The sequence below is a fragment of the Oncorhynchus mykiss genome, chromosome 21, assembly GCF_013265735.2.
Source record: "Oncorhynchus mykiss isolate Arlee chromosome 21, USDA_OmykA_1.1, whole genome shotgun sequence".
NCBI classification, from domain to species: domain Eukaryota; kingdom Metazoa; phylum Chordata; class Actinopteri; order Salmoniformes; family Salmonidae; genus Oncorhynchus; species Oncorhynchus mykiss.
In genome coordinates, this window is record NC_048585.1 from 13,588,198 (window position 1) to 13,616,085 (window position 27,888).

The 27,888-nt window shown below is 38.3% G+C and overlaps 1 protein-coding gene across 1 annotated transcript in view; it reads right to left on the bottom strand.

Moving 5' to 3' along the window:
- LOC110500961 (neuron navigator 3) overlaps window positions 1-20,703 on the bottom strand; it is a 508,233-nt gene extending 487,530 nt beyond the window's left edge. Inside the window, exon 1 of the mRNA XM_036956987.1 lies at window positions 20,392-20,703. The gene's annotated coding sequence lies outside the window, so the exon portion shown is untranslated. The remainder of the gene's footprint in view (window positions 1-20,391) is intronic.
- Window positions 20,704-27,888: the final 7,185 nt, after the last annotated feature.

A 27,888-nucleotide genomic window follows, 5' to 3' on the forward strand; every position in this document is an offset into this window, starting at 1 on the left:
AAGAGAATGACAAAGTGAGTGGGTAACAGAGTGTGAGAGAGAGTGAGAGAGAGGGAAAGAGAATGACAAAGTGAGTGGGTAACAGAGTGTGAGAGAGAGTGAGAGAGAGGGAAAGAGAATGACAAAGTGAGTGGGTAACAGAGAGTGAGAGATCGAGATGGTGAAACAAGGAAAGTCTGATGAGTGGAGGAGGGAAGAAGGTTGGGAGCCATCGCTGCTTTTCATCAGTGGACAAATTGGACACCAAAGGCAACGTCAGCTGTTTCCAAGCCTGGCTAATTAAAGATGTGTCTGAGGATTTATGACTTCATTCTCTTCGTTCTGGCAGCATTTCCCAGGGGTTTGCAGAAAGATGACAGCCGCCATCTTTAAATAACAAACTATCTGCCGAAACGGATCGCACAATCCTGGTGCCGGAGCGCAGGAAGTACGTTTCCCTGCTCCATGAAGTCTGTCTGGCAGACATGACATGCCTCCGACTACGCCTATTGACAAAACCACATTACAAGGCCGTTATTCACAAAGTCAAATGTTCCATGAAGAAGCCAGATCCATCTACTGGTGGTGCTTCTAGTTCAGCTCCTCTCGTGGTAAACAGAACAGGCCACAGATGTAGGACCTGTTGTTCAGGGAGGAGTAGCAGACACAGCAGTACACACCTGATCCTGACAGATTGGGGTCCACCTTTCTGTCGAGGTGTGATGGGAGACAGCGTTGTGTTTGGCAGATGATGAACAGCGGTTGAATGAACACAGACTCCCGAAGGGCAATGGCTCCAAAATAATGCCAAGTATCAGTCAGCCGGTGTGGGTGTGTATGTGTGTATTGTGTAGTATGGACGTGTCTAATGTGTGTATGTAGTGTGTATGAGTATGTGTATGTAGTGTGTATGAGTATGTGTATGTAGTGTGTATGAGTATGTGTATGTAGTGTGTATGAGTTTGTGTGTGTAGTGTGTATGAGTTTGTGTGTGTAGTGTGTATGAGTGTGTGTGTGTAGTGTGTATGAGTATGTGTGTGTAGTGTGTATGAGTTTGTGTGTGTAGTGTGTATGAGTATGTGTGTGTAGTGTGTATGAGTGTGTGTGTGTAGTGTGTATGAGTGTGTGTGTGTAGTGTGTATGAGTGTGTGTGTGTAGTGTGTATGAGTTTGTGTGTAGTGTGTATGAGTTTGTGTGTGTAGTGTGTATGAGTTTGTGTGTGTAGTGTGTATGAGTATGAGTTTGTGTGTGTAGTGTGTATGAGTATGTGTGTGTAGTGTGTATGAGTTTGTGTATGTAGTGTGTATGAGTTTGTGTGTGTAGTGTGTATGAGTTTGTGTGTGTAGTGTGTATGAGTATGTGTGTGTAGTGTGTATGAGTATGTGTGTGTAGTGTGTATGAGTATGTGTGTGTAGTGTGTATGAGTTTGTGTGTGTAGTGTGTATGAGTATGTGTGTGTAGTGTGTATGAGTTTGTGTGTGTAGTGTGTATGAGTTTGTGTGTGTAGTGTGTATGAGTATGTGTGTGTAGTGTGTATGAGTATGTGTGTGTAGTGTGTATGAGTATGTGTGTAGTGTGTATGAGTTTGTGTGTGTAGTGTGTATGAGTATGTGTGTGTATGAGTTTGTGTGTGTAGTGTGTATGAGTATGTGTGTGTAGTGTGTATGAGTTTGTGTGTGTAGTGTGTATGAGTTTGTGTGTGTAGTGTGTATGAGTATGTGTGTGTAGTGTATGAGTATGTGTGTAGTGTATATGTGTATGTGTGTATGAGTTTGTGTGTAGTGTGTATGAGTTTGTGTGTAGTGTGTATGAGTTTGTGTGTAGTGTGTATGAGTATCTGTGTGTTTGAGTTTGTGTGTAGTGTGTATGAGTATGTGTGTGTAGTGTGTATGAGTTTGTGTGTGTAGTGTGTATGAGTATGTGTGTGTAGTGTGTATGAGTGTGTGTGTGTAGTGTGTATGAGTGTGTGTGTGTAGTGTGTATGAGTGTGTGTGTGTAGTGTGTATGAGTTTGTGTGTAGTGTGTATGAGTTTGTGTGTGTAGTGTGTATGAGTTTGTGTGTGTAGTGTGTATGAGTTTGTGTGTAGTGTGTATGAGTTTGTGTGTGTAGTGTGTATGAGTTTGTGTGTGTAGTGTGTATGAGTATGAGTTTGTGTGTGTAGTGTGTATGAGTATGTGTGTGTAGTGTGTATGAGTTTGTGTATGTAGTGTGTATGAGTTTGTGTGTGTAGTGTGTATGAGTTTGTGTGTGTAGTGTGTATGAGTATGTGTGTGTAGTGTGTATGAGTATGTGTGTGTAGTGTGTATGAGTATGTGTGTGTAGTGTGTATGAGTATGTGTGTGTAGTGTGTATGAGTTTGTGTGTGTAGTGTGTATGAGTATGTGTGTGTAGTGTGTATGAGTTTGTGTGTGTAGTGTGTATGAGTTTGTGTGTGTAGTGTGTATGAGTATGTGTGTGTAGTGTGTATGAGTATGTGTGTGTAGTGTGTATGAGTATGTGTGTAGTGTGTATGAGTATGTGTGTGTAGTGTGTATGAGTATGTGTGTGTATGAGTTTGTGTGTGTAGTGTGTATGAGTATGTGTGTGTAGTGTGTATGAGTTTGTGTGTGTAGTGTGTATGAGTTTGTGTGTGTAGTGTGTATGAGTATGTGTGTGTAGTGTATGAGTATGTGTGTAGTGTATATGAGTATGTGTGTATGAGTATGTGTGTATGTGTGTATGAGTATGTGTGTAGTGTGTATGAGTATGTGTGTGTTTGAGTTTGTGTGTGTATGAGTTTGTGTGTAGTGTGTATGAGTTTGTGTGTAGTGTGTATGAGTTTGTGTGTAGTGTGTATGAGTATCTGTGTGTTTGAGTTTGTGTGTAGTGTGTATGAGTATGTGTGTGTAGTGTGTATGAGTTTGTGTGTGTAGTGTGTATGAGTATGTGTGTGTAGTGTGTATGAGTGTGTGTGTGTAGTGTGTATGAGTGTGTGTGTGTAGTGTGTATGAGTGTGTGTGTGTAGTGTGTATGAGTTTGTGTGTGTAGTGTGTATGAGTTTGTGTGTGTAGTGTGTATGAGTATGAGTTTGTGTGTGTAGTGTGTATGAGTATGTGTGTGTAGTGTGTATGAGTTTGTGTATGTAGTGTGTATGAGTTTGTGTGTGTAGTGTGTATGAGTTTGTGTGTGTAGTGTGTATGAGTATGTGTGTGTAGTGTGTATGAGTATGTGTGTGTAGTGTGTATGAGTATGTGTGTGTAGTGTGTATGAGTTTGTGTGTGTAGTGTGTATGAGTATGTGTGTGTAGTGTGTATGAGTTTGTGTGTGTAGTGTGTATGAGTTTGTGTGTGTAGTGTGTATGAGTATGTGTGTGTAGTGTGTATGAGTATGTGTGTGTAGTGTGTATGAGTATGTGTGTGTAGTGTGTATGAGTATGTGTGTAGTGTGTATGAGTTTGTGTGTGTAGTGTGTATGAGTATGTGTGTGTATGAGTTTGTGTGTGTAGTGTGTATGAGTATGTGTGTGTAGTGTGTATGAGTTTGTGTGTGTAGTGTGTATGAGTTTGTGTGTGTAGTGTGTATGAGTATGTGTGTGTAGTGTATGAGTATGTGTGTAGTGTATATGAGTATGTGTGTATGAGTATGTGTGTATGTGTGTATGAGTATGTGTGTAGTGTGTATGAGTATGTGTGTGTTTGAGTTTGTGTGTGTATGAGTTTGTGTGTAGTGTGTATGAGTTTGTGTGTAGTGTGTATGAGTTTGTGTGTAGTGTGTATGAGTATCTGTGTGTTTGAGTTTGTGTGTAGTGTGTATGAGTTTGTGTGTAGTGTGTATGAGTATCTGTGTGTTTGAGTTTGTGTGTAGTAGTGCGCTCTACAAACGAGCAGCCTTCAATAAATGATGTATCAAACAACAGGTGTCAACAGCTGAGCGCTCTGTGACTGAGGTTGAAGAGAGAGAGAGGAGGGAGGAGACCCAGAAACCTGCCTCAAACGGATTACGGGGTCAAAGGTCAAGCCCACATCCACAGGATGCTCTGTTCTGCCTATTATGGGCTAGGACGACACACAGTGTCTTCTGGCAGGGACGGTTTGACTCCTCCCCTACTGCAGAGCCCCTCCCTCTTTTCCTCAATAATCCCAACCCCTGGGGTGTCTGCATAAATCAACATCTTCTCATGAATACAGTACGGATTGCGTCAATAATGTATCATATTTCCTACATTTGACCAGGGACGTGTGTTAGGTGCACTATGTAGTGCACTGTATAGGGAATAGGGTGCCATTTGGGACACAACCCAGCTCTGCTGGTGAGAGGATGCAAATTACATTAATTCCTTTCTGCAGCAGCCTGGAAAGGAAGGAGAGGAGGTAGAGGAAGGAGAGGATGTAGAGGAAGGAGATGAGGTATGAGAGGAGGTAGAGGAAGGAGAGGAGGTAGAGGAAGGAGAGGAGGTAGAGGAAGGACAGGAAGGAGAGGAGGGAGAGGAAGGAGATTAGGTAGGAGAGGAGGTAGAGGAAGGAGAGGAGGTAGAGGAAGGACAGGAGGTAGAGGAAGGACAGGAAGGAGAGGAGGTAGAGGAAGGAGAGGGGGATGAATGGGTACAGGAGGAAAGAGTGTCAGAGTGGACTATGTCAACAGGCTGGAAGGACAGTTGTGGTCCTGTGTGTGGTGGCTTTGTTGGGTATGGTTAATGACGGGAGTGTTAGACATTTAGACATTTATATGAAGGCAAATGTCTGGAATGACTGATGTTAAAACAGCAAGACAAAAAACACCTCTACTATCAGGTACTAAATAATATAACTCAACAGCAGATCTCATTTCAGAATTCACTACTTTTCTATGTATTATAGTTTTTAACTTAATCTTTCTAAAAATATTCAAGGAGCACTATTCAGGGCTGAATAATTGAAATGGCTGACTTATAGGACTGTCATACAACAGGGTAAGAAGGCACACCCTGTCCTCAATCACTAACTAGATGTACTTATCCAGTCTTAGAGAAGTCAAGATGCCATAATATATTACAAATAATTGTGGCTTCCTTCATCGGGGAACACAGAAGTGCACAAACCATGGACCGTTCAGCCCTTGTTGTTCCTACGTTGTTGGGGTTTAGTCCTGAGGGTGGCTTGCATGTGTTAGAGAGGGGAAAAATCTGCCCGCCATCAACAGAACTGTGTGTGGTGATGGATACTGTAATGGAAAGCATCTCTCTCAACCACCCACTTTCACAAGGAAAAAAGGGAAAGTGTGTAATTTCCTAAACCACCGGAGAAGGAACCACGGAGGCCCGAGGGTGAGGAATTCCAGATGAGATGAGCAACGAGTCGTCTGAGACAGAGACGGACAGAGAGAGAGAAGAGTGGGTGAAAGATGACACAGAGACACAGAGAGAGAGACAGAGACAGAGACAGAGACAGAGACAGAGACAGAGACAGAGAGACAGAGAGAGAGAGAGAGAGAGAGAGAGAGAGAGAGACAGACAGAGAGACAGAGAGACAGAGAGAGAAAGACAGAGAGAGACAGAGGGAGAGAGACTAGAAGAGAGAGCGACAATGGAGGTCTATACTGTTGTTTATTAGTTCAATTGCCCAATAAATGTCTTGGTGGGCCGAATTTTTAAGGCTCTTAACAGGTTGGCATACACCCACTTGGCAGAGATGTCCTCGCTCCATGTTTGGTGTCTTCAGTCACAGCTGCTTCTAATGTGGTTGTTTACAGGGACCATCAGTGATGTTGAGACCAATAACTCATAATGACTTGATTATCCCTTGTTCGGGGCCATTATCATAAACAAATCAATCCAGCGTCCTCTAAGAGGGAAAAGGCTGGGGTTGCCATCCGCTCTGTGGAAATTCCATATTCAGTCAAACTGGGTGGAGACCTCGGGGAGCCTAATGGCTGACTGCCTCTCTCAGCATTGATTCAGCAGTCAACATGTTATTCTGATACAGACCAGCCGAGGGCTGGTAATAGTCTCGTCTTAGACAGTAAGCCCAGGTGCCACCAGACGCACAATCGACACAGCGGGCAGTTTTCCCAGACACAGATTCATCTTAGTCCTGGAAAAGGGTGTGCACTCACTTCTTCGTCGCTCTGGGTAAGAGCATCTGCAAAACAACTAAAATGTCAAATGTAAAAATGATACATTCTATATTAAAAGTGCTTCTTAGCTGAGGAAAAGGCTTCATCTGAGTCCGAGATGTGCTCCAATGTAGGCCTATCATACACATTAAGACAGGACATACACACACACTTCATCTCATTCCAATGTCCCCATACAAACCCATTGCACGATGTTGAGCAATGGTGGAGGAGCTGCCGTCTTCCATTTCAAACATAATGACCAACTCAAATCTCATCACCCAGCATACAATCTCCGGTCCTCTACTAAGTGACTGCATACTGCAGCCTGTCAATTCCAGTTCTAATGATACACGGGCCATCTAATTACACTCCTGGACGTTCCCCTGATTAGTGATTAGAGTTGCATTTGGGGAAATAATTGCCATTGAATCAGAGTTGGAGGAGACACTACGCTTCATGATGAAGAGGGGTCGCCGTGGTCACCAGGGAAGATAACAAATACCAGTGACACCACGGAAACTAGGGGGAAATAAAAACAACTAGAATAGAACCTGGTGTTCTTTATTCATGGCTTACTGTCTGTCTCTCGAAGGACGCCATCACCTCATAAATGCTTACGCCATGCAAGCATAATAGATTTCCATAGAGGTAGACTCTCTGAGAATTCCAATCAGGATTGTTGATTTGATCCTGGGCTGGCCTCATTGTACAATCGAGCTTCCACAGGTATACACCTAGGTCTACAGGATTCTACAGAGGCTCAGTTGAGCCTTTGCTAATTTCAGATAGCTTCACTAAAAATAGAGCCATTTTCCCAGCATTCTCTGTCCCTTGGGTGACAGTCTACATTTCACTGCAGGTCATCTTCCTCTTGTAAGAATAATTACCCCACTAAAAAGACCCTATTGTATGAAAGTATGATGTTTCAGACTGAGTGTTCTGTCATAGGGCCCTGTGACGCCATAGTATTCTCTGACACATAGAAAAACCGAATTGATGATTCTCCATCGTTTATATCTAGTGTCTAGCCTAACTCAATACGCACCAACACAGTCTTAACACAGGAGTCTGAATGCTCTGTAGGCTCCTCCAGAGCATCTTGACATAGAGTACTGAATTGGCCCCTCCCTCCTCTCCTCTCCTCCTCTTCCTTCCTCCTCCTCCTCCTCCTCTCCACACGTCCCCCTCCTCTCCACCCCTTCCCTCTCCCCACTACAGTTTGATGGTACAAGTGATGCCATGCTGATTGTTGCAAGAGAAGAAAAGTGGTTGTTTTTCTCTTTGTGTCAGCAACATTCTCTGGCCAGAGCTGAGGCCAATTACCCCGAAACACTCACACACACCACCACGACCACTTACACAAGCAGAAACACACACAAAGCACGCGTGCACACACACACACACAGAACTAAACACAATCAACCCAAACTCTGAAAATCACGTCTGCAGTGCAGGGGAAGACTTAAATTCTTAATGGCATGTTGCATTGTGCAGTGAACAAAGGAAAACATACATACTCTCTCTCACCAACCAGCATGTTGTATTACTCTGTACAATATGGTACGAATGAGCAAAACGTATGATAAACAAATTCCAATGTGTTGTTTCTAATGTTAGCTAGGTGGCTAGCATTAGCTAGGCTAGGGGTTAGAGTTAGTGGTTAGGGGTAAGGTTAGGAGTTAGATTAAAGGGTTAAGGTTAGGGGAAGGTTTAGCTAACATGCTAACCAGTTGCAAAGTAGCAAGTAGTTGCAAAGTTGCTAAAATGCAAAAGCTGTCCGTGATGAGATTCAAACACGCAACCTTTGGGTTGCTAGACGTTCGTGTTATATGCAAACACATCCACCCCTACCAACCACCCTACTCTTTTTTTTTGCCTTAAGAAACCTTCTGTCTTATGTAACCATAACAAACGTAAAATGTTAAACTAATTTAAGTGTCCCGGATTTACATTTTACAATGTTACATCTAGTCTATGAGGCCAAGTTGCTCTCTCACACACACACACACACAAAATGCAGTCTGGGAGTAGATTAGGTTTTGGCAGGGTCTCAGCACTCCGACGAGAGGGGAGGGGGAGTACGAGGAGGCCACTGGGTTAATGAAATGGGTTGAGGAGGCCTTTCAACACCACCGACTCAAGTTCAAGATCAAAACAGAGATTTACCTCTAATTGAAATTAGATGCTCTATTGGCGAAACTCCCAGTGGACAGCGAGGGGAGTTGATGAAGCTGGGTGGAGCTGATGTGGAGTTTACAGTCTGGGGGTGGAGGAGCTGATGTGGAGTTTACAGTCTGGGGGTGGAGAAGCTGATGTGGAGTTTACAGTCTGGGGGTGGAGGAGCTGATGTGGAGTTTACAGTCTGGGGGTGGAGGAGCTGATGGGGAGTTTACAGTCTGGGGGTGGAGGAGCTGATGTGGAGTTTACAGGCACCAGGGGAGCTAGTGGTTGTGATAAAATGTTCATTGGGTGTATCCCAATTCCTCAAAGACTTATTTGAGGGTGAGTAGTGGAATGACCGTCCCTCAGTGTGTGTGTATATAGAATCTCGCTCCAGGTATTTATTTATTTTACCTTTATTTAACCAGGCAAGTCAGTTAAGAACAAATTCTTATTTTATACAATCCTAATAAAAAAGAAGACGATTGTAGTGTGTGAGGGACTCCGTAAGCTCTTCCTACAGGCTCCTTATCAGACCCCACCACTCAGAGGATCATCCTACTCATTGGAATTAAGATTTTGCGTGGCTGCTGGCTCCGCCAGAAGTCTGACTTCATCTCCCTCCTCCATAAATGTGTAATGTACCTGCTTCAGCACTTACCTTTGGATGCAAGTTCATTTAACAGTGTGGCCATTTCTCATCTCAGAGTCGCTCCTAAGCAGAGGAGACGAGGCCAAGATGGAATTTGGGGCCTGGATTCTCTGCTTTTAAAAGCACATCCATTCAACGTCAATCTCAACTTTGCCAACAGAGACAAAATAAACATGACAGTGGGATACACCGAGTGGATGAAACATTAGGAACACCTCTTTCCATGACAGACTGACCAGGTGAATGCTATGATCCCTTATTGATGTCACCTCTTAAATCCACTTCAATCAGTGTAGATGAAGGGGAGGAGACAGGTTAAAGAAGGATTTTTAAGCCTTGAGACATGGATTGTGTATGTGTGCCATTCAGAGGGTGAATGGGGAAGACAGAATATTTAAGCTTCCACCACTCCCTCACCCCCATCCTACCCCATGCATTCTGAAAGCCTATCACGTAACAATATTTATTTTACCAGGTAAGTTGACTGAGAACACATTCTCATTTACATCAACGAGCTGGGGTATAGTTACAGGGGAGATTAACGAGCCAATTGGAAGCTGGATATGATGAGGTAGGCCATGATGGTATGAGGGTCAGATTGGGAATTTAGCCAGGACAACGGGGTTAACACCCCTACTCTTAATATAACATTTTTAAACCAGAAGAAAGACTTCCTCCTACTGGTTCCCCAACACCACTTTCAGCAGCATCTGGTCTCCCATCCAGGAACTGATCAGAACTAACCCTGCTTAGCTTCAAAGGCAAGCCAGCAGTGGGATATAGAGTGGTATGCTGCTGGCCTAATACAATATATCAAACAAATCAAACATAATATATCAAACGTAATATAAACATATCAAACACAATATATCAAACACAACATATCAAACATAATATAAACATATCAAACACAATATATCAAACATATCAAATATAATATATCAAACATATCAAATATAATATATCAAACATATCAAATATAATATATCAAACATATCAAACATAATATATCAAACATATCAAATATAATATAAACATATCAAATATAATATATCAAACATATCAAACATAATATATCAAACATATCAAACATAATATATCAAACATATCAAACATAATATATCAAACATATCAAATATAATATATCAAACATATCAAATATAATATATCAAACATATCAAATATAATATATCAAACATATCAAACATATCAAATATAATATATCAAACATATCAAATATAATATATCAAACATATCAAATATAATATATCAAACATATCAAACATAATATATCAAACATATCAAATATAATATATCAAACATATCAAACATAATATAAACATATCAAACATAATATAAACATATCAAACATAATATATCAAACATATCAAACATAATATATCAAACATATCAAATATAATATATCAAACATATCAAATATAATATATCAAACATATCAAACATAATATATCAAACATATCAAACATAATATATCAAACATATCAAATATAATATATCAAACATATCAAATATAATATATCAAACATATCAAATATAATATAAACATATCAAATATAATATAAACATATCAAATATAATATATCAAACATATCAAATATAATATATCAAACATATCAAATATAATATATCAAACATATCAAATATAATATATCAAACATATCAAACATAATATATCAAACATATCAAATATAATATATCAAACATATCAAATATAATATATCAAACATATCAAATATAATATATCAAACATATCAAATATAATATATCAAACATATCAAACATAATATATCAAACATAATATATCAAACATATCAAACATAATATATCAAACATATCAAATATAATATATCAAACATATCAAATATAATATATCAAACATATCAAATATAATATATCAAACATATCAAATATAATATATCAAACATATCAAATATAATATATCAAACATATCAAACATAATATATCAAACATAATATATCAAACATATCAAACATAATATATCAAACATATCAAATATAATATATCAAACATATCAAATATAATATATCAAACATATCAAACATAATATAAACATATCAAATATAATATATCAAACATATCAAATATAATATATCAAACATATCAAACATAATATATCAAACATATCAAATATAATATAAACATATCAAATATAATATATCAAACATATCAAATATAATATATCAAACATATCAAATATAATATATCAAACATATCAAATATAATATATCAAACATATCAAACATAATATATCAAACATATCAAATATAATATATCAAACATAATATATCAAACATATCAAATATAATATATCAAACATATCAAATATAATATATCAAACATATCAAACATAATATATCAAACATATCAAATATAATATATCAAACATATCAAATATAATATATCAAACATATCAAACATAATATATCAAACATAATATAAACATATCAAACATAATATAAACATATCAAACATAATATATCAAACATATCAAATATAATATATCAAACATATCAAATATAATATATCAAACATATCAAATATAATATATCAAACATATCAAACATAATATATCAAACATATCAAACATAATATATCAAACATATCAAATATAATATATCAAACATATCAAATATAATATATCAAACATATCAAATATAATATATCAAACATATCAAACATATCAAACATATCAAATATAATATATCAAACATATCAAATATAATATATCAAACATATCAAATATAATATATCAAACATATCAAATATAATATATCAAACATATCAAATATAATATATCAAACATATCAAATATAATATATCAAACATATCAAACATAATATATCAAACATAATATATCAAACATATCAAACATAATATATCAAACATATCAAATATAATATATCAAACATATCAAATATAATATATCAAACATATCAAATATAATATATCAAACATATCAAACATAATATATCAAACATATCAAATATAATATATCAAACATATCAAATATAATATATCAAACATATCAAATATAATATATCAAACATATCAAATATAATATATCAAACATATCAAACATAATATATCAAACATATCAAATATAATATATCAAACATATCAAACATAATATATCAAACATATCAAATATAATATATCAAACATATCAAATATAATATATCAAACATATCAAACATAATATATCAAACATAATATATCAAACATATCAAATATAATATATCAAACATATCAAATATAATATATCAAACATATCAAACATAATATATCAAATATAATATATCAAACATATCAAACATAATATATCAAACATAATATATCAAACATATCAAACATAATATATCAAATATAATATATCAAACATATCAAACATAATATATCAAACATAATATATCAAACATATCAAATATAATATATCAAACATATCAAATATAATATATCAAACATATCAAACATAATATATCAAACATAATATATCAAACATATCAAACATAATATATCAAACATATCAAATATAATATATCAAACATATCAAATATAATATATCAAACATATCAAACATAATATAAACATATCAAATATAATATATCAAACATATCAAATATAATATATCAAACATATCAAACATAATATATCAAACATATCAAATATAATATAAACATATCAAATATAATATATCAAACATATCAAATATAATATATCAAACATATCAAATATAATATATCAAACATATCAAATATAATATATCAAACATATCAAATATAATATATCAAACATATCAAACATAATATATCAAACATATCAAATATAATATATCAAACATAATATATCAAACATATCAAATATAATATATCAAACATATCAAATATAATATATCAAACATATCAAATATAATATATCAAACATATCAAACATATCAAACATAATATATCAAACATATCAAATATAATATATCAAACATATCAAATATAATATATCAAACATATCAAATATAATATATCAAACATATCAAATATAATATATCAAACATATCAAATATAATATATCAAACATATCAAACATAATATATCAAACATATCAAACATAATATATCAAACATAATATATCAAACATATCAAATATAATATATCAAACATATCAAATATAATATATCAAACATATCAAATATAATATATCAAACATATCAAACATAATATATCAAACATATCAAATATAATATATCAAACATAATATATCAAACATATCAAATATAATATATCAAACATATCAAATATAATATATCAAACATATCAAATATAATATATCAAACATATCAAACATAATATATCAAACATATCAAACATAATATATCAAACATATCAAACATATCAAACATAATATATCAAACATATCAAATATAATATATCAAACATATCAAATATAATATATCAAACATATCAAATATAATATATCAAACATATCAAATATAATATATCAAACATATCAAACATAATATATCAAACATATCAAATATAATATATCAAACATATCAAACATAATATATCAAACATATCAAACATAATATATCAAACATATCAAACATATCAAATATAATATAAACATATCAAACATATCAAATATAATATATCAAACATATCAAACATATCAAATATAATATAAACATATCAAATATAATATATCAAACATATCAAATATAATATATCAAACATATCAAATATAATATATCAAACATATCAAACATAATATATCAAACATATCAAACATATCAAATATAATATATCAAACATATCAAATATAATATATCAAACATATCAAATATAATATATCAAACATATCAAACATAATATATCAAACATATCAAACATATCAAATATAATATATCAAACATATCAAATATAATATATCAAACATATCAAACATATCAAATATAATATATCAAACATATCAAACATAATATATCAAACATATCAAATATAATATATCAAACATAATATATCAAACATATCAAATATAATATATCAAACATATCAAATATAATATATCAAACATATCAAACATATCAAATATAATATATCAAACATATCAAATATAATATATCAAACATATCAAACATATCAAATATAATATATCAAACATATCAAACATAATATATCAAACATATCAAATATAATATATCAAACATAATATATCAAACATATCAAATATAATATATCAAACATATCAAACATAATATATCAAACATATCAAATATAATATATCAAACATATCAAACATAATATATCAAACATATCAAATATAATATATCAAACATATCAAATATAATATATCAAACATATCAAATATAATATATCAAACATATCAAATATAATATATCAAACATATCAAACATAATATATCAAACATATCAAATATAATATAAACATATCAAACATATCAAATATAATATATCAAACATATCAAATATAATATATCAAACATATCAAATATAATATATCAAACATATCCGAATGCAGATTCCTCATCATACTGAGAAGGGACTTATATATGAGACCTGTGCCTCAGATGAACACATTAGCATGAGTCAGCTCTTTATTTCCTGCTCAAAAGGGCCATTAAGGCACCTCAGGCCATTCTTTACAGGCCACCAGCCTGCCAGTCAGGCCCAAACAGCTGTAGTTTCCAGCTACCTTCACGGGCAGCCAGCTAGCGAGCCAGACACAGACAGCTGTAGTTTCTAGCTACATTCACAGCTTCCTTCTTCATTTAAGCCCATGGTATTCAGTGCCATTATCTGGGCCAAGGTTGCACACATCCAGTAGGCCAGCCGTTCTTCCCAAAGGCAAATGTATGTAGGCCTAAATTAATTAAAAAGCACGTCCTTATGCGTGGCAGCTGCTCTATGGGATGGGGACTCTGACAGGGCTTCCCAAGTTCGGTCCTGGGGCCCCCACTGGCTGTATAGTGTTAGGGCAAAAAACAAAACGTGCACCCATGTGGGGCCCCAGGACCGAGTTAGGGAAACCCTGCTCTATGGGATGGGGACTCCGTGGGATGGGTGCTTGGAGACAGAAAATAACTAATGTATCAACAAGGACATGAAGGACATGACACCTTGTTTTGAATCATTGAAGGACAGGACACCTTGTTTTGAATCATTGAAGGACACGATACCTTGTTTTGAATCATTGAAGGACACGACACCTTGTTTTGAATCATTGAAGGCAATAACAAAAATGATTGATATGGACCTTTTTTGCAGAATGTGCCTTTACCCTGTTCTCCCATCCTCTTCATTCAGCCCGGTGTTGGCCACAGTCACAACCAACTGCAAGGAGTGCATTATTCGTCATGACAACCTAATTCACTAGCATCCGAGAGTAAACTTCACAAGCCATCAGTGTCAGGGTACTTCCCCTCCCCTACCCCCTTTTAACACTCAGAAGTGACAAATCAGCCCCCACTCGCTCACTCCCTCTGCACGGTGGCGCATTCGGTCTCGGATTCAGACTCTTCATTCCCCTCTTCATCACTTCAAAGAGAAAAGGCGTCTTTTCAGCAGTCTCTATGTTTTCCTATATACACACTGAACAAATATATATTTTACTGAGTTACAGTTCATATGAGGAAATCAGTCAATGGAAGTAAATAAATTAGGCTCTAATCTATGGATTTCACATGACTGGGAATACAAATATGTATCTGTTGGTCACAGATACCTTCACAGTATTTTTGCGCATTCAAATTGCCATCTATAAAATGAAATTGTGTTCTTTGTCCGTAGCTTATGCCTGCCCATACCATAACTCCACCGCCACCATGGGGCACTCTGTTCACAACGTTGATGTCAGCAAACTGCTCGCCCACACAACGCCATACACATGGTCTGCGGTTGTGTGGCCAGTTGAACGTACTGCCAAATTCTCTAAAACAACGTTGGAGGCAGCTTATGGTAGAGAAATGAACATCAAATTCTCTGGCAAAAGCTCGGTTAGACATTCCTGCTGTCAGCATGTCAATTGCACACTCCCTCAAAACTTGAAACATCTGTGGCATTGTGTTGTGTGACAAAAATGCATGTTTTAGAGTGGCCTTTTTTGTCCCCAGCACAAGGTGCACCTGTGTAATGATCATGCTGTTTAATCAGATTAATGATATGACACACCTGTCAGGTGGATGGAATATCTTGGCAAAGGAGAAATGCTCACTAACTAGAATGTCAACAAATGTGTGCACAACATTTGAGAGAAATCAGCTTTTTGTGAGTATGGAACATTTCTGGGATCTTTTATTGCAGCTCATGAAACATGGACCAACTCTTTACATGTTGTGTTTATATTTTTGTTCAGTGTAGTTTGTTTTCACTCCCTCTTCTCTTTACCCACTACAGTACTCTCATCTGGCCAAAAACAGAGAGAGATGTTTGTTTGTGTCAAGACATTTTGGCCAAAATCTAATCTAATCCTAGATAAGGCTGAAATCAAAAGTCAAAAGTACCAAAGCACCAAATCATCAGTCAAATTTATAAAGGACTTTTTACATCAGCAGGTGTCAAAGTAATGTCAACACTCAATTCAACATGTCCCCCAAACTCAGGTTGTGTTGCCCTTCGCATGGATAAGGTGCTTGCTCTCTTTTGAGTCCACTTTTCCTAGGACCACAATGGTTGCATTCATAGTAAAAAAAAGAGGCAAGAACAATCGCAGCAATCTGTAGAACACAGTAATTATATCACAAAGACAGGAACAATCACAGCAATCTGTAGAACACAGTAGTTATATCACAAAGACAGGACCAGGCTAATGCATGTGAACGTTGGATGGCTTCCTTCCAGGTGGTACTCACGGCACCATTAATCAAGTGAGTTTCCCCCTATATGACAACAACACTAATTGTTGCTGAAAAGAGAGAATGTCACAGCTTTCTATCGTCTCCATTAAAACACGTCTGCAATCTAATTCACTTGAGATCTCTTCACCACTCGTTGATCTCATTGAAACAGTGATCTCACGGAAACAGAACACACAAGGACAGGACACATAATGTGACCAAGAGAACGAGATTGGTCTCAATCTCAACGTTCTATAGACAAGAGAAAAGCAACAGGGAGTGAGATGTAACACAGCAGTGAACTAGGGAGAGAGAAGGGAGTTAAAAGATTGACTGACGGGCAGGGGTGGAAAGGTGATGGGGATTGCATACTTCAGGGTTCACTGCTCCTCCAGTCTGATTACTAGACCAGCAGCCACAATCAGCTGCGCAAACCAAAGATATATTGACAAGTGCCAACAAATCTCATGAACTTTCCATTCTCCTTCTGCAATGGACTGGAGAGTTACCCCCCCATAAAGTGTCCTTCATCAGATGGATTCCTGAGCCCGGGTCAGTGGAAAGAGTACTAAAGAATCGGTTAGGTAGTCAACGCTCCAGCGCCTCTCTGACAGGATGAATTACAGTAGCCAGTGAGATAGCCAGCCATCAGCGACAGTAGGCAGGGAGGTAGACGGTAGGAACGGAAGGATCTCAGCTAGACTGAAAGAATCCTACTCAAGTAGACAACCTTTACTTCAGAGAAAGAAAATGGCGACAGGTACAAAGTCGTCATCAAGGCAAAGGGTGGCTACTTTGAAGAATCTTAAATATATTTTGAGTTGTTTAACAATTTTTGGGTTACTACATGATTCCAATGTGTTATTTCATAGTTTTGTTGTCTTCACTATTATTCTACAATGTAGAAAATAGTAAAAAATTAAGAAAAACCCTGGAATAAGTAGGTGTCCAAACTTTTGACTGGTACTGTTTTTATATATCTGTATTAAACAATGAAAAGTATTCGTCTAAAATGAATGAAAATGATCTATATGACATTGCAACATAGCCTACAAGGATAGACAATTACACACATTTTCATAAAACAGATGTATGAGTGCACTCCCATAAAAAAGACGCACTGGTAGCCGTAGCGGGTTGTTATTGTAGGTCAATCAAAGCGGCGCTACAGTCTGAGGCTCCACTGTAGCAAGTGAAGAGGAAAATGTCCAGTCAATGCTAAATTGAAGTAGAAGTTAGCTACATGAGAAGGGCGTTGGTTCATAAGAATGGTGTTGTTGTAGACATGTACACCACGGAGAGCGCAGCAACATAGCATGAATTAGCCTTGCTACTTTAGCTAGTTAGCTTCTTTACAACTATTTGATACAGTCACTACCATTTGGTATGAGATAACCTATTGCAGTCACACGTTTGTCTAATTTGCGCGAGTCGGTTTGGCTGCCTCCTCTCCCATGTCACACACACCAGCCCCTGATCCCCCCCTACCCTTCTGCTGAAATAAGCAGAGCGCAGTGCACCGGCTCTCTCGAGTAGTGGCGAGAGTAACGTGTGTGACGTGTGTGTGGAGGTGAGGGGGGTGAGGGAGGGAGGGAGGTGAGGTGAGGTGGAGGGGTGTTTTTTTTAAACATGAATTTGGACTATCCGGATTACCGAAAAAGTACGATATTCGATTAGTGAAATAATTTCAAACGCCCATCCCTACTATATGCCATCTCCTGCCATTGTTTGAGCTAGATGAGAGTGACGTTGTTTCATATTAATGGTGTAACTCAATTTGTAACTGTGTCGCACTGTTTTGCTTTATCTTGGCCAGGTCGCAGTTGAAAATGAGAACTTGTTCTCAACAGGCCTACCTGGTTAAATAAAGGTGAAAAAACAACATAAGTGCCCTCTGATCCAAAAAAGTACCTGGAGTAAAAGTATTTTCGCAATATTCCGAAAAAAAGGAAACATTACCAGCACATCACCTGGGCCCCAGGTTCAATTCCTGGTCGAGCTACCAGATAGATTTGCTACACTGATGTAGGCAGTGTCATGGAGCATTGGCGTTTAAAGGAGGCCATCAAAGGCGTGTCCCATCAGTATGGGCTCAAGGGAATTGTGAGAGTGAAGCACAGCCATGTGCATTCAGAAGGGAGAGGTAGTAACTACAACATGTATAGCGACCTTGTTAAGAGCGTCAAGCCTCTGTGTAATGGATAAAGTGTTGAACAGACAGCTGCAGAGACCCAGATCCAAGTCCCAGTCGAGCTACCCGCCGACTTCGCTAGAATAGTCTGTAACGACATCCGTTTCATAGTAGGCTATTGATTATCATCCATAGGCTAGGCCTATGATAATTCCCTAGCGGTAATATTCCGTTTGCAATTCGAACATGTCCATGGCATTTTAAATGACTTGATAACCCGTATCCAATATTTGAATTTGAGATCCATTAGAGATGTTCTTTGCCATAGACATAATGTGCCAGCAAGGGGTTTAGTTCAGTACTGTAGTTTTCCACTGAAGTCCAGGAAAGAGGAGACAGATGCCTGGTTTTAATGTCTATGCTCAGATCCAGGAGCATCTCACTTGTTACTCATGGTGATAATTCCGCCTGCCTTTTGTTTTTGCTTGTAATTGAATTCAGAGAAAGCAGCATGTATAATTCCATCCACAAAATCTGGTGATGGGATATAATTGTGAGAGGGAATAACATCACGTGAGCTTATTTATTTGAAGTCCATAACCATGCAGTGATTAATACATGCGCATTGCCAATTATGATCGGAGAATTACATGCGCCTATCGTTCTCTTCCCCCAATATTATCTGTTCCAAACTAAACCCCCTTAACTCATCCAGGCTCACCCCCTGCGGAGAACGAATCAATGCAAACACTGGAGCAGCTGACACCGGTTCATGCATTATTTAATCCGTTCGAGGCGTTATGATAGCGAGCATCACGATGCCAACTAATAAAACGTCACCCATGCATGTTGCGTTTTTTTTCTCTGGGAATAGTCCAAGCTCAAATGATTCGCCTTTATTTCAAGAAGCCGTCCAGGAAAGGGATTTGGGGTGCATTTTGTGGATGAGAGATCGATACATGTTAAAAAATGACCCTAGCTACATGTTACATTTGGTTAAAATGCATGCAATAACAAATGTTTCAGTTCACGGGGAGTTTCTCATCAGATGACGTATTTAAATGTATTTCTCACCTGTGCCAGTAGTGGCATCTTGAGTGACTGATGTGATGCGCTGACTGGAGATGAAATTTGGAAAACAAAATGAGAGGGCATCGACATGAGGCAACAGTGATCATGAGATAGGGAATTACAAGATCTCGAGCCTATAACCGAGTCACTCTTTGAAATGCCTGAAGATCAGGAGATTCGGCACAATAAAATCTATTTCCGATGCAATTACGCAGAACTGGACCGCAAGAACAGCCACCTACCTACATGTGCTCAATGTGACACCTAACAAAATTGTATGTTTAGGCTATTTACAAGCAGGTATTTAGGTTAGATAATTTCAGCAGGTTGCGGTAGACTCAGCTATACGTAAACACCGTTATCCACTGTTAATGCATGATAATTTAGCCAGCAACATGTCAATGGATGAACACGACAACAGATTGAACGCAAACTACCTCACCTGCTAACAGCTTGGCAGTAGCGGTTTCACGGCGTCTTCAAAATACACCAGAACAAACAGGAACCCGTGTATGGAAAAGCGGTGTTGTATCTCCGGATAGATGCTGCTCCTAGAAAGCAGGGGTATGGCAAGCTGTCACTCCTGGAAGCCCAGGCGAATGCTCCATAGACGCTGACGCATCAGTGCCAAGCCGTGCCCGAGAGCGTAAGACGACTGTCCTTAACCTGCAGCTGCCGGGTTTTGCACCATGTGGCGCTGTTACACCGACTGTGCACGACAGTCGAGGTGAAGGGAGGCGCATCTGTGACAGCCGAAAGTCAGACACTGATGTGGTTTTCCAAAAGCAAGGCAGTGCAACATGGTAGCGTTGCCATAAAAGTCTTTTTTTTTGTAATGTCGAAATAAACTTTTCCAAATATGTGGAGGCGACTATAAATTGGTCAGAGGCCCTCAAATATCACATTTTAATTGTACATATATATACTGTGTATATATACTGTGTATATATATTAAGTTGGTTCCTGTTTCAGTCACGTGTAGGACAAACAAATACAACATAATGATTGGTTGAGTCTACCACAATGCAGGCAATGGCTGCAGGATGAAGTTGAAGAGCAACTGCTTTTGATCACATGGTTTTTGCAAAGTTCATGCAGTCTTCATGTCAGCGCAAGTCGGACAGTTTTTATCCCTGTAATGCCACACACTTTGGAAGGCAAAGTGATCTGTTAGAATCGCGGCCATAGCCTAGACGTAACACAGTAAATGACACTCAAACTAAACTGAACAAAAATATTAACTCAACATGTAAAGTGTTGACCCCATGGTTCCTGAACTGAAATAACATATCCCAGAAATGTTCCATATGCACAAAAAGCTAATTTCTCTCAAATATTGTGCACAAATTTGTTTACATCCCAGTTAGTGAGCATTTCTCAATTGTAAAGATAATCCATCCACCTCACAGGTGTGGCATATCAAGAAGCTGATTAAACAGCACGATCATTACACAGGTGCACCTTGTGCTGGGGACAATAAAAAGCCTCTCTAAAATGTGCATTTTTGTCACACAACACAATACCACATATCTCTCACGTTTTGAGAGAGCATGCAATTGGAATGCTGACGACAGGAATGTCTACCAGAGCTGTTGGCAGAGAATTTTATGTTCACTTCTCCATCATAAGTCGCCTCCAACATAATTTTAGAGAATTTGGCAGTATGTCCAACCGGCCTCACAACCACAGATCACGTGTAACCACGCCAGCCTAGGCCCTCCACATCTGGCTTATTCACCTGAGTTACAGTTCCTTCTATGAACTGTAACTCAGTAAAATCTTAGAAATTGTTGCATGTTCGATTTCTATTTTTGTTCAGTATATAATATGTAGAATAGGAAATCATATCAGCTCTATAGATCACATTTCGATAATTTGAACCGTTCAGGACATCACACCTTCCTCCACTCAGTTTAGCAGCGGTGCGGTGAATCAACAGTGATAACTATGATACAATTAAACTCAGTGTGCAGATTGATTCTGTCTACTGGACTTCACAGAGAAACAGAGATCAAACATCACAACTAAAAAAAGTAAGTAAGCGTTTCACTGTAAGGTCTATCTATACCTGTTGTATTCGGAGAACGTTACAAATACAATTTGATTTGATTTACTTTGGCCCGCAGTCACTCGGCCCTTTGTAAATCTTATTTTCTTCGTTTGAGGAACCCCATTTATTGGACTAAAGATGACAAAATCAGGGCTGAAGTTTGCAGGAATTGTATCTGAACCTTTCAGGTCAAAAAACACACCTCTCATAATGTTTGCACCGTGGTGACGAGTGTTTAATTAGAAAATCTACCTCAATCCAGGGATGGAAGATGTTCCTCTAATTATCCAAAATGACAATTTGAGAAGATTGAAATACTGCTAGTTTTGAATTAAATTATTTCGTCCTCATGCTAGGCTAGCTAATGCTAAAGCGGCCCATTCGATTCCATGAAAATGTGATGCCTAGCGTTGGAGTGAGCTACGGAAAGTGTTGCTGAATTTACTCCAGTGTCTGTTTTCTTCAATGTGCTTACCTCGTCTTACACTGTATGGATTTCAATCAACACTTGCTTCCGCCGAGGAGGAACCTTGTATTTTTGTTCTCAAATGAGATTCATAGATCCCTTACACTTTTAAGAACAACCACTGAAAATATAGAGGCAATCTCTTATGAATCATACCACCAGGAGGCACTGTGGTATGAGACAACAGCTCAACAAGCTGTTGATACAACAGCCCTATTCAGTATTGTTCGTCGGGGTCTTTGCTTGTTTAGAACAACTGTATGAATCAAAGCAACAGCCAACCATCAGCTTAACATCCATCCTACACTCTTGGATGAAAAGGGAGGTGTCCCAGAGCAGATCTTCAGGTCTTCAGGGTCGTCCCATGCAACATTTTGCTGGCTGGGATGTCACAATGACGTCATTTTTAGCCCGGGCTGGCACTGCTCTATTTACACCTCCAATATATTTTTGTGGGTGTTGATTTTTAGGATGCAACTTGATCGTGTCGCAGTATTGTTAATTTGTGTGTGGCGTTGCTGGGTATCCACGGCAACCGGTCTCACCGATACAGAGACATGAAGTTGAGATTAGGGAACATTTTCAAGATCTCCTTCACATAGAATTGAACAGAGAGCTCTGAAAGTCCTACAAAGATTTTTTTGTGTGCCAAGTTCCCCGTTTCTCTATGCTCCGACCACTGTTTGAAAGCTAGTCTTCTCTCTCCTGCTCCTTTCCCACAGTGCTGATCTAGGCTGACTTCTCTGGTCTGTCAGTGGTGCATCGCTGTGCCACCACTAGCCTCTACAGCTCATGGAGAGAAATCACACACTATAAAATGTGTTTTCATTGCGTGCTCCCCTAATTAGAATTGATCTATACAAACACACTGTCCGCGTTGCACTGTGCTCCACATCCCATCGCCATGACAAATACACAGATAGGAGGAGAAAATATGGCTGCTAATTATTTTTGCCTCTACAAACATCACTGATGAGTCTAATTCAGGGGTGATCATAGGTGTCCACAACCTGCTCTGATAATGAGTGAGTTCACACCCAGTGTATGTGTGATTTGAATAAATCACAGACATGGGAACACAATTGAATCCCTGGCAACTGTCCATGTCATGAACACCAGTGACTCTTACAGCATCCGATTACTCCTGTGGCATCCAAGAGGACTCTTACAGCATCCGGTTACTCCTGTGGCATCCAAGAGGACTCTTACAGCATCCGGTTACTCCTGTGGCATCCAAGAGGACTCTTACAGCATCCGATTACTCCTGTGGCATCCAAGAGGACTCTTACAGCATCCGATTACTCCTGTGGCATCCAAGAGGACTCTTACAGCATCCGGTTACTCCTGTGGCATCCAAGAGGACTCTTACAGCATCCGGTTACTCCTGTGGCATCCAAGAGGACTCTTACAGCATCCGGTTACTCCTGTGGCATCCAAGAGGACTCTTACAGCATCCGGTTACTCCTGTGGCATCCAAGAGGACTCTTACAGCATCCGGTTACTCCTGTGGCATCCAAGAGGACTCTTACAGCATCCGATTACTCCTGTGGCATCCAAGAGGACTCTTACAGCATCCGGTTACTCCTGTGGCATCCAAGAGGACTCTTGCAGCATCCATTCACTAAAATCCAGTTTTTTTTGTCAACCAATGGATGAATATGCAGAAATATTCACATTTCTGCCTCTACCCCTGTTCAATGTTTGCATTTGAATGTGTTCATTTGTATAATATAGAAAAGAAAACAATGAAAAAGGACACATTATATTTTGGATGTTGATCTTAAAAACAGACAGATTACTTTTATCTCTAATACAATTAGTCTTATACTGACAAACAGGCTTTGAAATCATGGACATACAAATTGGTATAAGTTCAATTCCCCGCCCGCCTATGACACTTTAATTGGGGAGGACGGGCTCATAGTAACGTCTGGAACGGAATGAATGTAACGATATTACACACATCCAACACCTGGTTTTCCAATGTTTTCATCCACTCCATTTCATTCATTATTATGAGCAGGTCTCCCCTCACCAGCCTCCTCTGCTGTACCTAAGGTTCATGAAGACGTGGGTAATTTAGCCTATGATTTACAACATACTCACTTCAGATCAAAAGCTATGGATGTGAAACTCAGAGAACACAAGCAAGCCACCGTTGTTCAAAGTCATCAGGCCCTACTCTCGCATCTCACCCATTATCTCCTGCCAACCTGAAGTCCTTCCCCAAGGTTATCACTGTCTTCACCTGCTATGGTTGACCAGGCTCAGACAAGAGCTCCAGTCGCCATATCATGAATACTCAATTAGGGACGAGGCAAGTGGGATGCGGCTCGCTTTTCAACATGTCTGCATTACCAATCAGCCCATTGACTCCAATTACGCCCGCGTGGCACTAACTGGTGAGCTCATTATGTCTGCTCCCTGGAGTCATCACTCCACTGTGACATTCACTCAAGGTAACACAGACAAGACAGCCTGTTTGTTAGTCTGTCTCTGTATCCTGGTCAGGGTCCAGATTGGCAACTATCTAGTAAGGCCATCACTGAGAGACAATAACTCACAGCCGGAATACATTGTCCTGAGCTGTTTTGCCAGATATCCATCTTTTCACAGGGAAGGGTCTTAACAGCCTTCAAACATTGAGATGTATCACCATCGGTCAAGCTGATGTGTGATCCAACACCCTACTGTATATTTTTTCAGAAGGCTAATAATGTTTTAAATTGGGGGTATTTACCCAGAGAAAGTTAGCCATTGCCAGACAAAAAAGCTAAATAGCAGGGGAGGCCTCGTATACAAGTGTCCGTGTGGTTTCTGACCTCAATCGGGCTGAGGCATCTGGGATGATTATGTTTAGCCTCTCTCAAGGGATTCCCTGAAATGTATATATGACCAAATCATTTGTGAGAGATTGTGGGAGATTGGCTCAAGCTGTGTTCAACTGGTAATTGACAACTGTATATTAGGTTGTTGCTCCAGCTGTGAGATGTCATGCTGTAGAATCATTTAAGGGACATTCATGCCTTATGGCTGTGGAACAGCCCAGACTGAAGGTCAAACTAATGAGCTGCAATGCTACTCTGTCTGAATAAATATCAAACAAAATCGCAACATGATTTGTGAAGTACTTCGGACCTCTTAAGCCTACTTCACACTGCAGATCTTCATGCTCAAATCGGTTTTGTTTTTGAAATCCGTTTTGGACCAAATTGGATGTGAGTTCAAACGGCAGTCATTTTCTGCCATTGCTACGCTAGTTGTCATAGTAACGACAGGTGTGTGTGCAGTGGTGTAGGCTGGTGGTGGTGTTTGTGCTTCCTATCACTCAGAAGTTATGTAGCTGGCTAAGGTGACAACAATGCCTGCCATGGACGTTTCCCAGTTGTTCAAAATCTTAGTGCAAGAACACATTTAAAGCCTCAAAGGATAAGATGATCCACTTGTCAAATGAGTCCTTTTTGGCCACAGCAGTCAAGTAGATAACTAGGTAGTTGTTTAGCATTCTAGCACCTTCACTAATTGGTTTGTAAACAATTAAGTAGCTAGTTGGCTACCACATGATCTTGTCAAACTGTCAACAGAGTAGCTAGCAAGCAACAAGATTAAAAACCACGAGGGAAAATACATCAGATTTGACCGTTCAGACACATGTCGCATGGCCAGGAATCAGATTTATATCTGATTACGAAGGTGGAATGTGGCTTGACATATCCTATTCTGTGTGCTTTTTGGCTGTTCAGACTGAAGAAAAAATAACAGATTTGAATCGGATATGCAACATTTAGTTTATTTGAGTCACTTTAAAATGCCATTGTGAACACGACTTTTGTGTTGCATTTTTTCTTTCTATTCTGTTTATCACGTTGTTCTCATTCACCCAGACCCTGTCTTCCTCCAACCAGACAGCACCATTTTCAAGCTTGCACTTCACTTCTGGGTCTCATCAAGAGTATTCTCTGTGCATGTGCTTGGCACTAAGACAAAGTTAGACCCTGCTTATGCAAACTGCAAATGTCAGCTCAGCACCCCTCCCTGGTCCATTAGGTTCCCTGCTTGCCTGAGACATTCATTCATCTTCACATAGTCAGTCACACACTCCTCCAAGCACCAGCCACTGTGTCTGATGCCCGCTGTGGTTGTGTACATTGATCTGACCCAACTCATCATCTCCAGTTGGTTCCATCAATGGACTGTACTCGTTCTAAGATGTCTCCAAGGATGGGGTGTGTGTGTGTGTGTGTGTGTGTGTGTGTGTGTGTGTGTGTGTGTTTGCTCACCAAGGAGGTCTAGCAGACATTAGCACTGATATTATTTTGAGCCTGCACTCATATTTACTTTTCTGTTCTTGTCATAGCAACAAGGACATTCTATTGAAGCACCATACAGTGTAGTGCCTGTTGCTGTCCTATAAAGGACGATGCTACAGTCATCCAGATTCCAGGTTTTCAACACCAGGTAGGAACAGCAGTGCACTATCCAAATGCTGCAGCTTTGAGCAATTACAGAGGATCTTAGGCCCAGTTCAGAGTATTCTTTCCACGTCACAAACCATAGTCTCAAATGGACCAAAAAAATGTGATTAAAAGACGAAAGGACATTGAACACATTGGAAAGATTCATGTATACTCCCTAGCTGCAATATGTCCACCCAGGCGTATCTTCTAGACGTTAGATCCATTCCCAAAACTGACCACACATCTCATATTAGTTCAAACAGGTTCATGTCAGGAAAAATATTGTCCATGTCAAAGTCAGAACATTTACAGACATAGAAGTAGACTATATGTTTTTAGTAGCCTGGACAAAATGCCAACGTCATGTAGTCACACTCATTACCTCATATACCCACAAGTCTTTGCTTTCAGGGGTTTCCTTTGGCCTGTCTTAATGCCTGAACCATATTTATTTCATCTACTTGCATAGTCATTGATCACATGAATGTAGATGACATAAATGACTGTTTCACGATTCAATAAATGGTTTCGTTGTGAGGCATCTGGATTTAATCGCTGGTAGTTCATAAACAATACGTGGACAGAGACCAGAGTGGGACAGGGCTGGCGCTACATGTCTCCTGCATCGTTATCATTCATCTACTTGCATAGTCATTGATCACATGAGTAAGCATTTTGCTACACTCACAATAACATCTGCTAACCATGTGTATGTGACCCATAACATTTTATTTGATTTGATCTGGTTGGGATAACCTCTGCAGGTCAGAGTTGTGTTCTCTGTCTGTCTGTCCCTCCCACCTACTTCTAAAACCTCCCAGATCAACCATCAGCCTTGACAAAGCTGTTCTCGCAATTGATTACATACGTCTGATAAGAATCACAGAAAGCCATAGAGAAGAGATTACTTCTGCATGTGAGCAAATACCTTTGGTTGTGCTTCCTTACCACAATTGGCGTCTTACC